The sequence below is a fragment of the Hemicordylus capensis genome, chromosome 4, assembly GCF_027244095.1.
Source record: "Hemicordylus capensis ecotype Gifberg chromosome 4, rHemCap1.1.pri, whole genome shotgun sequence".
Classification (NCBI taxonomy): domain Eukaryota; kingdom Metazoa; phylum Chordata; class Lepidosauria; order Squamata; family Cordylidae; genus Hemicordylus; species Hemicordylus capensis.
This window is the reverse complement of record NC_069660.1, coordinates 71,987,786-72,004,188: the sequence shown is the minus strand read 5'-3', so window position 1 is coordinate 72,004,188 and position 16,403 is coordinate 71,987,786. Positions and strand designations below refer to the sequence as shown.

The following is a 16,403-nucleotide window of genomic DNA, read 5'->3' as shown; positions in this document are numbered from 1 at the left end:
TATTTATTTGTTTGTTTGTTTATTTATTTACACACACAGTCAGACAGCTGTTATTGACTGGTTTGTTTTATCCAGACATCGAGTCCTTCCCAAGGACCTGGGATGGCTGAATTTTATTATCAATGTTGTTGCTGTTATTATAGATATCGTCGCAGAATATAGGCTGTTCCCAGTAAAGTTGCTTTTTGTAATTGGCTGATGGTGATTTCTGTGGCCCCTATGGTGTTGAGGTGCTCTTCAAGTTTTTGTTGTTAAAAATATTTACATACTTATATACTGCTTTTCACCAAAAGTTCTCAAAGCAGTTTATAGTTAATAAGTAAAATAAAATGGTCCCCAAAGGACTCCCAATCTGTCACACACACAGGACATACCAGCAACCACCACTTCAGAGGTGCTATGCTGGGCTGGAGAGGGACAGCTGTTCTCCATTTGCTAGTAAATATAAGAGCAGAGAACCATCATTTTGGTAAATGTGTGGAATAGACATGGGGCAATATGTGTAATAGTCTTTGTAAAACCTGCAAGGACTTGACAATTGTTCATAGAGGAAGACTATCACACTGTCTGCTCAAACTTTCCCACGGTTTTGGAATCTCAGGTCACCTGTTCCCCGGCTGCACTGCCTTGCCCTGTCCTCAAACCCCAAATGGCACTGCAATGCGGTCTCAGAGTGAGTACAGTAGTTTCTACAACTCTGAAGTTCCCCATGAATTTCCCAACACAAAAACACAAATCATATTTGGGACTTGGCTAGAAGAGCTACCTCAATATGACTCATGATCAGGAAAGCACCAACCAGATCCGTTGCGATTTCTGTGCTGGGGAACCTTACAAGACCAAAAATACTCAGCAGCCAGCCTGCTGCATGGCCAGTATGTGCAGTGTGCGAAATTGTGAGGTAATGGGATGGGTAGTGCACTGGTTCAGAAGAGGTCTGTGTTCTCATCCAAGCTCGGTCACCATCCTCCTACAGAACTTCAGATAAATCCCATCACTTTTTTCCTCCTAATCGTAGTAAAAGCCGTATGCTGCAGTCCTAATATACAGTTTATATCATGATTTAGCCATATTATTCCAGCCTTCAGATAAGGTCTAAATCATGGCTGCTCAGCTTTGGCCCTCCTGCAGATGTTGGCCTACAGTTTCCATAATCCCTGACTACTGGCCAATGTGGCTGGGGATAATGGGAGTCATAGTTCAAAAACGGCTGGAGGGCTTAAGTTGAGCAGGCCTGGTCTAAATGATCTGTTGAAGGTACCAAAATAGACTTGAATGTGTCTCCTGTATTGAAAACACCCACCGACCACAGACATTCCCCTCAGTGCTAGACTTTAACTAGTTCCAATCCAGCAGCAGTTGCATTATATCCTCTCCTCACATCAAGGAAAGCAGGGTAGCCTTCACATGGGCAAGTCAGCAAAAGACCAATGGGAGGTATACTCTCCAGGAGGCTTTACAGAAAGGGCTTCTACCCCAAATCTCCTTCAGAAGAGAATGTGTGCATTCACACACCAGCCAAACTTACCCCGACGTCCCTTAGAGATCCTTGAAACCACTCCACACACAAATTGGGCTTTGTCTTGCAAATTCTAGCTTATATCGAGTTATTTCCGAGTTTTTAAAATGCTGGTTTTAAGCTACTTTTTCTGAAAACGCCTGAGCAAATAGGGAGAGGCACTGACATAGAATCATTAGCATGATAAGAGGGATACTGTCTTTGAAATGCAGATATAGCTCTTTAGCAATCTCTCCCGCCCACTGGCTAGAAGGAAAACACGGAGGCATATGAAGTGAACTTGCAAAAACAAAAACCGAGAGCAGAGGGGAGGGGCTGCTTCCCTCAATGCTGCAAGTGTGATTCAGAGTGGCTTCGCTCGACATTTACCACGCAGCATGAAGCTATGTGTGGATTACTCCCAGTACCGGAGGAAAAGAAGAAACATACTTCAATTAAAGAAAAAAGAAAGATGTTCAGGAGAAGGCTGGGTAGAACTGCTTTGTTTCTGTTACATTTTTTTTCCTTGTTGCAAAGTTGCATAAGTGTCAGGGGTGGCTCCCGCATGGGCCAGGTGAGGAGGCTGCTTCATGAGGTGCATGTGTGAAGGGGCAGCAAGTGTGAATTCAAGGATGACAACCACTGCCTGACAGGAACTAGTGTGGGTTTTCCTGATGTGGGAAAACTCCACTTCCCCTGCTTTTGCTTCTTTTCTGATACATGAACCTTGCTCTGAATCCATCATCAATTTATGCCACTCTCCTCATGCTTCAGGGGTAAAGGTAAAGTGTGCCATCAAGTCGGTGTCGACTCCTGGTGACCACAAAACCCTGTGGTTGTCTTTGGTAGAATACAGGAGGTAGGGGTGGTTATTTTTTGGGTATTCAGCATGTTTACCCAGCTACATATTCATCTGGTGTCTTTTAAAAACACACACAATCCATATAAAGTGGTAGAAATACATTTGTAATGTGAATGTCAACTATGTAGTGCCATCAGTGCAGGTTTACATTTACATTGCACACCTAACTGAAGCAAAAGCCATTTTAAACCTCCAGTGTGAAAACACCCTCCATCTCTAGAGAGGGGAGAAAATGAACAAGAGGTTGCCATGCAGACATCAAGGAGAAAGACTAGTTTGGGGCCCTCTGGTTTGCTTTCAAGTCTGAGAGGTGGGTCAGAGATTGAAAGGAGTTTGCATCACAGCAAGGGGAGAGGGGTTTTAACCCTTTGCCCCCACTGTATTCTGGATTGCCCCCCTCCAGTGCTTGATATTTGACTGGGGAGAAAGGCTTTCCTGGGTACCAACAGAAGCTTTCCCCTGGGGCAAGTAGCAGTGGTTGGTGATTGACCCAAAATCAGGTCAATGGCAGAGACAAAGTTCCCTTTCCCCACCACTGTCTCAGTCCAGATCAGGGTCCCATGCAGCTGCAACAAAAATCACCCACTGGTAAGCTAAGGACCAAATTGGGTATTACACACCAGTCACATGTGATCATTTCCTGGCATTTTGGGGCTTATTTTGAATGAAAGCTTTGGGAGGCTACAAATTGGATTCAAATAGTAACAGTGTTATACACGAGTCACATGTACCCATTTCCTGATTTTATGGGTTATTTTGATGACAGCAGTTCTAGGAAGCTGCAAATTTGAACAGAGGAGTGACGGTGGGGGGAGCTTAACATTTCCCCCATAGAGAGTTTTTCTAATCAAAATTGCCCTCCCCAAGCTGCTTTACCATCTGCAAATTGAACAGGGGAGGGCTGATGAGATGGAGAGAAAACAGCATCTTGTTTAGAAGGCTTTGTGGGGAAGAGATAAAGGATCAGATACCAGAATCCATCAGATTCTTGTTGGATCAGATACACAGCTTCCCATGGCCACTTTTCACTTAAAAAGAAAAGAGACTATTATATACATCTGCAACATAATGTTGAGTTTTGGAATCCAGGGACTTTTGACACACCTCTCCTTTCCCCAGTAATAAGAAGTCATGGGAATCTGCCTAGTGGGGAGATGCATGAGCTCTACTTGCATCTAGAACCTATGAATTTCTACATTGGGAAAATGTGAAAGGTTCCTTCTTGTGCATTACAAGAAGCAAGGGAAAGCAGAAGGACAGGTATATTCACACATCTATTTTTCTTTTAACACGTGCAAAGTCTCTCTGTGTTCTCCGTAGAATCCAAAAAAGTCAGTAATGAAAGTGTGCTGAAAATACTCTGAAGCAGGGGCATAGCTATAATTGAACCATGGCGGGAGATGTCCCTGGGCCCCAATGGGGGGGCACTGACAGGGCACTGGCTGGATAATACCTCACCCTTCCCCTCCCACCTCCCCATTCACTAGCACACAATTGGCTCCTGATGGGAGGACATCTCAACTCCAAAAATGAGCCCTCTCCAGGAGGTATACATGTTGTTTTTTAAAAAAAATTAAATTCTGAACCAGGGGGATGCACACATGCAAGTGTGTATGTGAAAGTTTCTGCATGCGTGGAGAGTGTGCGATATTATTTGCACACAAGTGCGAGAAACAGCATGCAGATAATGTTTTGTTTTTCACCATGTCCTTACACTTTTTCCTACAGAAAGAACACATCTGTCCCAGGGCCCACTCCAGCATTGCTACACCCCTGCTCTGAAGTCCCTTGTTTGTGTAAAATGGTCTATCAACTCTCAGGATAAAAGAATCTAGTGAACTTCTGAATCTTCTTAATCTAAACAAGCTCTTTGGTAGTTCATTTGATAGAAACGCAGATAAATTTCACCTGGCCTCCTAGAGGGCTCGCTTGCGCGCTCGCTCTCTCTCGCTCTCACTCACACACACACACACACACCTTTTTCAGCATTGACAACATAGTGACTATGAAGCCTCAACTACCAGGGTTCATAAACAATTAAAGGCCTCACCTTAGAAAAAGCTTGCCCTGCCACAAACCTCGAGTCTCCAGCACCACCGTTGCAGCACCTTACAACAGGGCTTAGAGTCACTTACTTCAAATATGATGTTCATGTCTCAGTCAGCAGTTCACCCAATCGGCTTCTTGCCAAACACACTCTACACAGCTGCAGCTGCTAGGCAACTCTGGAAAACTCAGCTAATGCCATTAAAGCAATGAACAAAGGCCAGGAAAGGCTGCACTAAAGCCTGCACAGCACTACAGATTTAAGGCTTGCATGCAACTGAAGGGGACTGCAAAGCTTCATTGGGGCCACTGTCGTTATGGCCCATTTGCCAAGCATTTTGAAAGAGTTTCATACTGGAATAGCTGTGACAAGTTAATAGTGTAACTTTAGGTTACACTTGATAGATATAACTGAGAACTGGATGAAATTACTCCCCGGACTTAAGGAGAATATATGTATGAGGATTCAGGGCAGAAACAGGGGGTTTCAACTACCCTAATATCTGTTGGGAGACAAAGTCCACCAAGCACTGAATCACCAACCAATTCCTGACATTCTTTTCTGACAACTTCCTCTTTCAGAAAGTAGCGAAAGGAATCAGGGGACCACCTATCCTAGCTGAAGTAGCGAGAGCTTTGGGGAAAAGTTACTATGTAATGCTGGAATTCTTGATGTTATGGAAAGGTAAAGGTGAGTGTAGTCAAACATGTATTTTGTATGGTACATGTTGATTTTTGGAAAATTATTTTTAATACACTCAGAGAAGCACTTGGTAGGTTTCCATGACTAGATAAACTAATGCAAGAAAGAGCCCAGAATGGCTAGATAAACTAATGGAAGAAGGATGGAGGGAATCATCAAATGTAAAATGACACAAAACTGAGAGGGACTGATAACATCTCAGGAATACACTTCAAAATGTCCTTGATATAATGAAAAACTGGGCTGAAAACTAACAAAATGTGTCTTCAACAGAGCCAAATGCAAAGTTCTACACTTAAGCAAAAAAATTAAAATGCATAGGTATAGGATGGAGGATGCTTGGCAATAGGACATGTGAAAGGTTCTTGAGATTGCAGTTGATCCCAAAGTGAATGTAAATCAGCTGAAAAAGTAAGGTCAGGGTGTGTGTGTGTGTGTGTGTGTGTGTGTGTGTGTGTGTGTGTGTGTGAGAGAGAGAGAGAGAGAGAAAGATATTAATCCTGTATTACTACAGCCATAGTTTCCAAGACATGAGAAGTAATAGTTCCACTTTATTGCACCCTAGTCAGACTTCATTTGAACTACAGTGTCTAGTTCTGGGTAGCACACTTTAAAAGGTTGTATATAAATTGGAATTGGTTGTGAGGAGGGCAACAAAGATGGGCAAAGGTCTGGAAAACAAGCCCTAGGAGGAAGGTTGAAGGAACTACATATGCTTAGGCTGATGAAGAGAAGTCTCAGTGGGGACATGACAGCATTCTTCAAATACCTAAAAGACTTGTTCCTTGCTCCCCCACCCAGCAGGATTAGATCTAGTAGAATCTAGATCTAATATAGATGAATAGATTTTGGTTGAACATTAGGAGAAACTTCTTAACAATAAAAGCATATCAACAATGGAACCAATAACCTAGGGGGATAGTGTGCTCTTCCTCACTGGAGATCCAAGCTGGACAGCCATCTGATGGGGATACTCAAGTTCTGGATTTCCTCTTTCAAGCAGGAGGTTCAACTAGATGGCCTAGAAGACCCCTCCAACTCTACGATTCTTAGCAAAACACTGTTCTGCAGGATGGATGACAGTACTGAGCATTCTACTTTTGTCTCCAAATACTGCTTTTTAAAAAATTTACCCATCAGAACATGGGCCTTTCTAGATGATTTGTATGTGTACATACAATAAATGCACAGTTGTTATTCACTTGTTGCAATTACCCAGATGTTTCCCCTTAAAATAGTATCTATGATATGTCCCAGAATTCCAAAGCACTTTATAAGATAGAGCACAACACCAGGCCAGACCTGAAGAATTACCAATTGTTCTGAATCTTAAGGAACCATCCCTTATCTCAAGTGTGAATTCTAAACTGCACAGGGTATCATATTTCTGAAATTTGATTGAGACGGACCACAACAACCATGATGCACTAAAAACAGAAGGTAGTCAGTCAGACATTCCACAATACAGTTCTTCCCAACAGATTTGGGAGGACAAGGGTGTGGGAAAGGGGGCTTTTTATGTTTTGAAGTATTTTTTTGTTTCTACCTCAATCTTGTGTACACTGCTGCTGCTGCCTTTTATTTAGTCAGATTTGCTTTTACTGCTTACTGATGTCAAGTGGATTTTTTAGTATTGCAGTCAGAAGTACAATTCACATATAAACATTGATGACTAATCACTGTAGCCCCTGGGAACCATATCAGACAATTTCTTTCTCCATTTCCTATCCAGAGAGCAACACATGTTTGCTCTATACATCCTAGGTGGAAAAGAGAAGATCAGTCCACACTACATCACATATGTGGAATACCACTACAGACTGAAAACAAAGGCACATGGAAGGGAAAAAGAAACTAGATTCACACCCTCTTGCAGCTTCCTGCCGATAAGAAGAATTCCTGGATTTGGGCCACTCAATGTCACTTGGAAAGCATCCTTAATGTGGTGTGGCAGTTAAAATATCTGCACATACTAGGAGTGCATGTTGCATTTTTATTTTATTTTTTTAAGCAGGGACACAATGAAACAATGGCATCCGTTTCCTAGACCACAGAGCAGGGATATTTGAAATGAGAGAATAACCATTGTGTTTTATGGAACTGTGATGTTCTGGAACAGAACGTATTACTTTAATGTTACCATAGCCCTATGTTCAGGTCTGGGAGGAAAGAAATACAATTGTAGATAAACATGCTATTGGCAAACCTATAAAAGGTGTATCGAATAATTGTTGCTCAGGCACAATCTGAGCCCAGGTTGAAGAACACCTAAGGAAATTACAATCCAAGGGTGAAGTGGAAACTACAATAACGACATGGTTGTGAAAATCTGTCCAGCTTGACTTGACTTGACCTGCTATAACTACATAAACATGGAATGCACTTAGACATTCACATGTTCAGTACTTGAGCCCTATTCACACTTTACATTCAACACACAGATAATCTGTGCACCTGTATACAGGTACAGTTATTCATATGTTATGTTGAACGCAGGTACAGCAGTACACTTCCTAATGTGTATCCTGCATTTCAGAGGGCCTGTACCCAGGTTCATTTTGAGCATGAATGCAGATCAAGTCATTCAGACAAAAACATGTACAGGTATATAGACCTGAAGACAGGTACAATATAATGTATGAATAGGACTGATATGACTGCACTCACATGTCATACATATTGATTTATCAACACAGCATAAATCAGAGTACTCACAATAAGATGGCTCAAAAATAAACCCAAATCACAGTTTGGTGTTATTTATATAAGTCAACCTGGACCCAAGTGCTCCATCCCCTCATGGCACAACTATTGCCTCCCTCCCTCCCTTCCTTCCCAGTGCAAATCAAACCACAATTCAAACCAAAATTTTGTTTGAACCATCAAATTATGGGTTGTACTTGCCTTAAACCCCAAGACTAGAAGCCAGATTTGATCCTGATTTCCAATCCAGGTTTGGATCAAATTGCAAACTCTGGTTTCCCTCAAACCCAGAAAGGAGGGAGTACACTGTCATGCTTGGGCAATGGGAGATGGGGTCTACGAACCCAGATTTGGTGTTTAATGCAAATTCATGGTCAAACACTTCATCTGCATCACCTCATGTGAAATTCTATCAAGATAGACACTGGATGGCGTTGTTAATATTGCTGGTATTAATAATATACTACTGGACTTTCTATCAAGCAAATAGGTGCACGTGTGCTGAAAAGCAATGGCAAGCATTTCTTTTGTAATATCAGATTAGACTCTGCCAGTTACATATCACTGAATGACTCAACCTTTACAGTCACATCCCCTTGTCCTTTGTAGTAGTTTGGAATTTCTCCTTTGATACTGAAGTAGAATGAATGGTTGCCTCAGTCACAAGTTTCTGGCTAATTAGTCACCTAGTATACCTTTTTTCCTCTATCTCCTGCCAGTAGAAGAGGATGAAAAGCCACCTCAATAAAGATGTATTTGCACAGCTGTTTTGAAAGATGTTTATGGGTTCAAGATGTATCTAACTTTGAAGTATCACTGGCAGGTCCAAACACTGAGTGGGCTCCAGTACCTTTATGGGCATGTTCACAAATACAGAACTGAAAGTGCATTTGAGTCTCTTTGCATTATTGTATCTAACTTTGAAGTATCACTGGCAGGTCCAAACACTGAGTGGGCTCCAGTACCTTTATGGGCATGTTCACAAATACAGAACTGAAAGTGCATTTGAGTCTCTTTGCATTATTGTATCTAACTTTGAAGTATCACTGGCAGGTCCAAACACTGAGTGGGCTCCAGTACCTTTATGGGCATGTTCACAAATACAGAACTGAAAGTGCATTTGAGTCTCTTTGCATTATTGTATCTAACTTTGAAGTATCACTGGCAGGTCCAAACACTGAGTGGGCTCCAGTACCTTTATGGGCATGTTCACAAATACAGAACTGAAAGTGCGTTTGAGTCTCTTTGTATTATTCGTGTACAGGTGAGAATGTTGGCCATTCAGGATTAGAAAGTGAAAGTGACATGATTAAACCAAATGGGTAGTTTTAGAAAACATTTTTTTTACATTCTAATCAAATATATAGGAAGTATAAAAAGCTCTTCTAACACAAAGAAAATAGCATGTTCATACCAGTGATGTTTCATGCTGCTGACCTGCACATCAAGGGTCAAATTTTGTAGTTTTGTAGGATATCCTGGAAATCTCACTGTTTGTACTACACATCCTGGTTTCCTAAGGGAAGAGGCTTGCATATATCAAACATGGTGACTCTTTTTAGCCATTGAAAAAGAGAAGTTAAGTAGAACAATTGAAGCATCATTTATTTTTAACCCAGGTGTATCTTCCCCAGTCACTGCTACAATGGGAAAGCCACATGTGAAGAAGTTTTCCAATCGATATAACTCCTAAAGATACAGGAGCCCTCTCAGCAACTGAACCTGGCAACTATACTATGGCTCCAGCTACAAAGATTCAGTGAGCTAATATCCTTAAACTTGCATTTAGCTCTTCCAACTCTAAGAAGTGTTTTCCATCTACACATAAACCTTGCCATGCCAGTGTAACTGCCAACTGCATAACTGCTACATCCCCTACTGAGCAAAGAGGCACTTTTAAAAGTGGTGATTCTCTTGCATTTAGCAAGGAGAGTGCAGCTGTCCCTATCGAAACCCAGCACAGCATTAGTGGCTGTTACTACTTTGTTATTCTTTTTTAGATTGTGAGTCCCTCGGGGACAGGAAAGCATCTTTATTATTTTTCCTCTGTAAACTACTTTGACAATTTTGGTTGAAAAGCAGTATATAAATATCCATAGTCATTGCATGAGTTTATGTCAAAGAAAGGAGGGCTCTGAAGAAAGAACAAACTGCTCTAGTAGTTATTTATAAGATCTGATACAGAGTTCAAATCAGTGGTGTATCTAGTAGAGTGTATCTACTACTGCAGTGGTGTATCTACGGTAGTAGAGATGTGCAAATCAATTCAAGTTTGGCCCAATTTGAATTGGTTAATTTGAGCAATTTGAACTCAAATCAAATCACTCTTAGAATAAAGAGCCTGACTTGAGTTCAAACTGAATCGGCCCCAATTTTTAGCTCAAATCTATTCTAGTTATTTGAATGGCATTCTGGCAAGTCCCCCCACCCCCGCTGATCAGTTTTCTGGCACTGACTTCCAATTGGCTTGAAATTACCTTGCTTCTTGTTTGGCTTATTATCATACAAATCAAGTGTTTTCATGGGCAACTGCATCCCATTGGCTGGGTGGAGGGAGGGGGAACAAAAAAGGAGGGAATTTCAAAATGTTTTCAAAGGGCCTGGGGCGGAGAAAGCTCTTAGGATGCCTTGAAGAGGATATATCAGAAAAAGGAGGAAGGAAGGAATCAAGAAAGGTATATGGTGTAGTTTTCTTTTTCTCAGTATTGAGTATAATATGCTGTGCTGTTGCTGCTATATCTGGTGTTGCTGGATCACAGATTGACAAAGGCAGAACTTGAGTGCCTGCCTTGAGTTGTGGTTTGGTCTGCTTGTGAGATGGTGTTGTGCAGGGTCATAACAAGGCTGGAGTGGGCCCAGAGACAAAACTTTAAAGTGGGCCCCTCACTGATACACACACACTTCACATGTGACTTGCCTCTGGGGGGGCCCTTGAGTCATGGGGGCACCCAGGCAGCCATCTCCCCTTGCCTAATAGTAGTTATGCCCCTGGTGTTGTGGTGAGAAATGGACAGTGACAGCTCGGCTCTGTGTGTGTGTGATTTTTTGGTGACTGATTACTGTGAAAAGCACCAGTTGCAGGGAAGTAACAGAAGAAGGCATGCCCTCAGCTGCTGCCTGTGGGTTTCCAGTGGCATCTGGTGGGCCACTGTGTGAAACAGGATGTTGGACTAAATGGGCCTTGGGCCTGATCCAGCAAGACCATTCTTATGTTCATGTCTGGCCTTGAGACTAACTTGTGCTTCACTCACTGCTTTCCAATCCGCATTGCAAGGTGAACTCACTCAAAGTGTGGCTGAAGACGTCATTGTAGTTGAGAATATGGTTATGCTTGCTGACCTCTTAAGGGTGCTGCTGTGGCAGCTGCTGCAATGCTAGCTCTACAGGCACTGTGGCTGGCAGTGGATTCTGTGTCAGTTATTCTTTTGGGGCCATTTTTAGAGTGTGTTTGGCAAAATATGGTGTTCTGTGTTGGGACTGTGTGCTTCTGTTGTTTTAATCAGCGTTGCATAATTTTGCATTCAGCTTAATGCAATGGGGAACTCTACACACTCCATTGTTCCCCATGGGTAGGTCCTAAGGGCACCAGAGTGGCCTGGGTGGAATGGCATAATGAGTGTTACGTACCATCCATCCCACAAAAGAAATGGTTGGGTGATTTAGTGGGTGATTTAAAAAAATAATTAACCTTCCGCCAAACCCGCATAGGATCCTATGGGGGGTTGGGCTAAAGGTTTTTAAAAAACAAGAGCACCACCCACTTTTGTGGTTGGGTAGTAGGTAACACTCACCATGTCCTACCATCTACTCCACTTTGGTGTCCCTAGGACCTACCCATGGGAAACAATGAGGTGATTCAAGTTCCCCATTGTTCCGTATGGCCAAATCACTCAAATCGAGTTGATTCGTCAAAACAGCCAGCAATGGCCACTGTTTCAACTAATTGATTTGAGGATTTTGCAATTCAATTCGAGCTCAAATCGAATCACAAAATCCGATTCGTGCACATCTCTAACCTTTAGCATCTGTAAACAGAGCAAAAACAAGAAAGAAAAGAAAAAGCAGGCAGTGACCTGTGTGCTCAGCCCTAGTCAAGCCTCCACACTGGAGATGGAGGGCAGCCAAGCATGAAGTCAAACAAATATGGCAGAGAATATTAAACGCAGTGAAGGGAGCAAATGTACACACGTCTACCATCTGTTCAATTTTCTGCTATAAATTTTAAAGAATTACTACTAGTACTCAAAGTGACAGAAGCAACTTTAAATGTCCTGGAAAATCACAGCAATCAAACAAGGGAAAAGAGGTAGTAGCCATTTGCTGAATGTATTTTGAGGATTACACAACACAAACTTTTGCCATCATCAGACTTGCTGCAGTTTAGAGAACTCGGTACATGTATCTTAAGATCCTTGATGAAAGGCCCCATTCCTGTGCTTTTAACACCAAGCTGACAGGCAGAAATAAAACTAGTAAAGCTTTCCCTGTGTCTGTTTCTTCAGATATCCCGGTTAAATTTCTGCGTGTCAAAGCCAGCGATAAAAGCAAAGAGTAGCAATGACAGTTGAGACTTCTTAAGATTTTTAAAATATTTATATCATCATCATCATCATCATTATTATGCCAACTCAACTTCTTCTATAATGACGCCCGAGGAGTTCTGCCCTCCCCCGCATCTGGTCACCCAACTACGAGCAGGGAGGGGCCGAAGAATAAACACGTGACGGCGCCTCCGTCGCACGCACGGGGCTTGCAATCAAAGAGGCTGGCTACAAAACAGCGCCGCGGGCAGGTCGGGTGCTTAGGTGACGCAACCGGCATTTCTCCGCACCGGCCTAAAGCCGTGCACGTGGGAGCTCCCCGAGACAAGTTGCAATCAACAACAAAGAGCGTTAATTAGCGCTAATGAGGAGCCTTCCCAAGGCTTGTCATCGGGAACTTCCGTCCTGCAGCGTGTGAAAGAGGCAAGCTCGGCGCTTTGGATTTGGAAGCCGTCCGGCTTTCGCTCGAAACGTCACGGCGGAGGCATAGTGCAAAAAAAAAAAAGAAGAAGAAGAAGGGAGGCTAATCTCCCCTCCCCGATGGGTGCAAGAAACCCACAAACAACCCGAACGGCTCCCAGAGCGCTAACCCCATCGCAGCCCCGCTTGACCTGGTAGTTCCCTAGCCGAACCTCCCGGCTTTCAGTTTCTGCACTAACAGTTACATAAGATCTATCGACTCCCCTCTAATCCCCTGACGGCGCTGCCGAGAAGGCAACCCCCCCGCCTTCCTCCTTTGCCCTGCTTCGCCCCTCCGCCTCGGAGCGGGTGGAGTTCAGCCACTCTCCCCCCCGCCCCGCTCCCATGGCTTTACTGGCCAGCTTCTGGTTCCGGCATCGGCTCGAGAGTACTCCCGCCACTTCTCGGGCAGGTCAAGGCAAAATGTTCCCCTTAACTCCTCTCTCTGTCCCCTCCGTGTGATGACATAAAATCACAAACACTCCTGGGTAGGGAATAACTCGGCACCCAACATTTCTCCTCTTCTTCCGCCCGTTCCCCCATCAAGTTGCTCAAAAAATACTCTGATCTCTTGCAAGAGAAAGAAAGATGTCCCCGCGCACAGCCCCTCCCGTCTGCCGCCTGTTTCTACCCCGCATGTACCCCTCGTCCGTCCCCTCACTCTGCGCCCTAGCTCACTGCTTCACCCCGGTTCCTCGGCGCCGCTTTCCCCGTTTGCCCTCCTCCACCTGCTTAGTTTAGACGCTCCTAGCCGCCTCTTCGGTTAAACAGGGCTTCAATCCTTCTGTGCCCTCCGGCCTCTTCCCCACCCACTCCACCCGTTGAGTTTGGGACTGACACCTCTATTAAGGCGCCAGACATTGCCTCGATATATTGTGAGTTTGCCTGGAGAGTGTGTAACGAGTGTCCCCAGCCTTTCCGTACTTACCCTCCCGTGAAGGTCAGTGAGTGCAGCCACTTAAAAACACACACAGCAGCACCGCCACTTCGCGAACTTGGTTCAACTTCGGTGTCCTCTGTGTACCTCGTCGTCGTTGCCCGCTTGCAACCTCTCGTGATGCCAGGTAGTCCCGTTGCTGTAAAAAAAAACCCAGAACCCTGTCCGCTGGCAGGATTCTTTCACTCCTCAGGACCCCTTATGGACAGCTCTCCCTCCCCCTCATTTACTGTCACCTTCTCAGTCTTCAACTTCCTAGGTGTACCCAAAAGAGGGCAGCACTCAACCATTTCTAGCCACACCCCCTTCTACCCTCTTACGTAGCCTGCTGGGAACTGTAGTTCCAAGAACCTCACTTGCTCTCTCACAACAAGCTTTGAGTTGTTCTAGGAACGCCCACTCGGTGCCTGCTGTAGTATCATTATGCTGGAAGTCGTAGTTCTTCGTTTTCTCGACTTTCTTCTTTCCATCAGTGTTCCCTTCAGTCTCTCTTTCTGTTGGAAAAAATGCAGCTGGAAGTTTTGCAACTGGAAGTATTGCTCTGCTCTTTTCTAAAAATGAGATACTTTAAAATAAATTGTGTGCATTCCTATTAAAAGTACTACTTTTTAAAGTTATTCCACTGCTACCCTGAATAAACTATTGCCAACACAAAAATGTCCAAAGCACAGGCCAATAAAACACATCCTATTAGAGTTGAGGATGGTGGACTATGCTTGAATGATTACAGTGACACAATGCAAACCTTTCTTCGGCCTACACAAACTGCTTTTTATAACAGCTAGTTTGAAATATATTAATTCAGGAGAGAGATGCTCAAGAAAACCTGAAAATGTAAACCATCTAAGCACAAATTATGAAAGTGGTGTGCTGAAGGCATTATATGCTCCAATCATACAAGAACATACAGCTATAAACTTCAAATCCATCACTATAGAATGGCCATTAGCTTAAGTGTGCGTGTTTAAGGATTTGATGAATTTGTGGAGGAGATGCCGGAAGTAAACAAGGGGAGATGCTGTTTTGCCCTGTTCCTGAGGACCAAATACACTCAAAAGGTCAAGAAGGTGATTCATTGACATCATCATGTTATGAATAAACAATCATCACAGTGATATGCCAACATCATTATTGAGTCCTTGACTATAAGAAATGATACTTCTAATTACAATGACACACAGTGTGTGATTACAACATATCACAATTAGGGCTCTCCACTATTTAGTCAATTGATCAGACTAATCTGTGAAAAATCTTTTAATGGACTAAAAAGTACCACACATTAGTCATGCAGTAAGCTTTAAAATATGTATATTGGTGGTATTATTATTATTTTATTAAATAATGTATTATATTATTGGGTTTTTAAAAATAGCATTAAATCTATAGGTGGTAAACTCCATCTTTGAAAAGACTTTCCTTCTTCTTCTCCCTTACATGCGAGAAAACTCCTCTAAGGGTCAAACTGCACATTCTACTAAGCACGCTATTGACTCTTGTATCGTGTGCTTAGTTTTTGCTTCCTAAATATTAACTTTGGTGGGAAGGCCAGGATTGGGACAGTGTAAAGGGTTAAATTCCCTCTCCCCCTGCCGCATACCATGAAATCCCTATCCTAATTGGGACCCCGTGATTATTTAGGAAATAAAAACCATACCAACAAGGGTAAATGAAATGCATAGTTTGCAAGATGCATCTGGAAACCAATTTTATTCAGAAGTATTGTTCTACTTGTACATGAATCTTTGTTGTTCTAATCAACAAAAATCCACATGATTAATCAGATAAGATTCCTTTAATTGGTTGACAGCCTTAACAACAACAACATGTTGGTTTATAATCAGCCAAATGTCTCAGTAAAAGAACAAGACAATTCAGCATGTTCTTGATAGGATCACACATGCTGAAGAATCAGGTTTCTAGCTTGGGGTTGCTATGGGATCCCTCATTGTCACCTAGGTGGCTTTTGTGACTCACAAAGGTCATTCACATGACGAAAATCCCTAATGGCTAGGGAGGGCTGAGGGGAAGGCAGAAGTATACCTACCTTCTCCCACACGATCTCCGAGATCCTCGTGCCGCAAAACTCTGCTCCATCGCGCACGCAATCACCACTGTGGCGAGTGGCATGGCATTCTGGAGGCCAGGGAAGCACAGCCCGGCCTCCGGATATCCCGCAGTGCAGCATGCAGGGAGCGTGGTGCGTTGGGGGATTTCCCCACAAGCCAGGCACTCTAGGTGCCCAAATTTGTGTCGAGCAGACACACAACCAGGAATCCAGGGAGATGGATGTGCTAGCGCCCTTCTACCTGGGTAAAAGCCCAAGGAAAAACCTTGGGCTCCCTGGTGGGGCAGCGCTGGGATTGGCCCTGGTCCTGGCACTTCACATGAGCAGCCCTACCCCGGGAACCCGAGGGAACCCGGTAGGGCTGCTTGTGTGAACAGCTTTATAGTATCTTCACACCAGCTATGACCCCTCTATTGCGTTTTGAATGAATCCATTCCTTGATCCAGGCCAGTTCTTGAACAAAGCTTTAGATTAGTTGACAGCTTAGTCCTGTCCTGGGGTTGTGATTCAATCTTGGTTATTTATCCTGGTTAACCAAAGTGATTTGATCGGGATTGTCTGGCAATTCTGCATTGTCACAATCAGT

At 43.4% G+C, this 16,403-nt stretch overlaps 1 protein-coding gene across 5 annotated transcripts in view; it reads right to left on the bottom strand.

Moving 5' to 3' along the window:
- The window catches only part of TFEB (transcription factor EB), an 89,176-nt gene extending 74,964 nt beyond the window's left edge, over positions 1-14,212 (bottom strand). For 3 of the 5 annotated variants that reach the window (XM_053247207.1, XM_053247208.1, XM_053247211.1), the window contains exon 1: positions 13,741-14,041. The gene's annotated coding sequence lies outside the window, so the exon portion shown is untranslated. Of the gene's footprint in view, positions 1-13,740; positions 14,042-14,069 lie in introns of those variants that run through there. The other 2 variants (XM_053247210.1, XM_053247209.1) reach the window with 2 other exon arrangements.
- Positions 14,213-16,403: the final 2,191 nt, after the last annotated feature.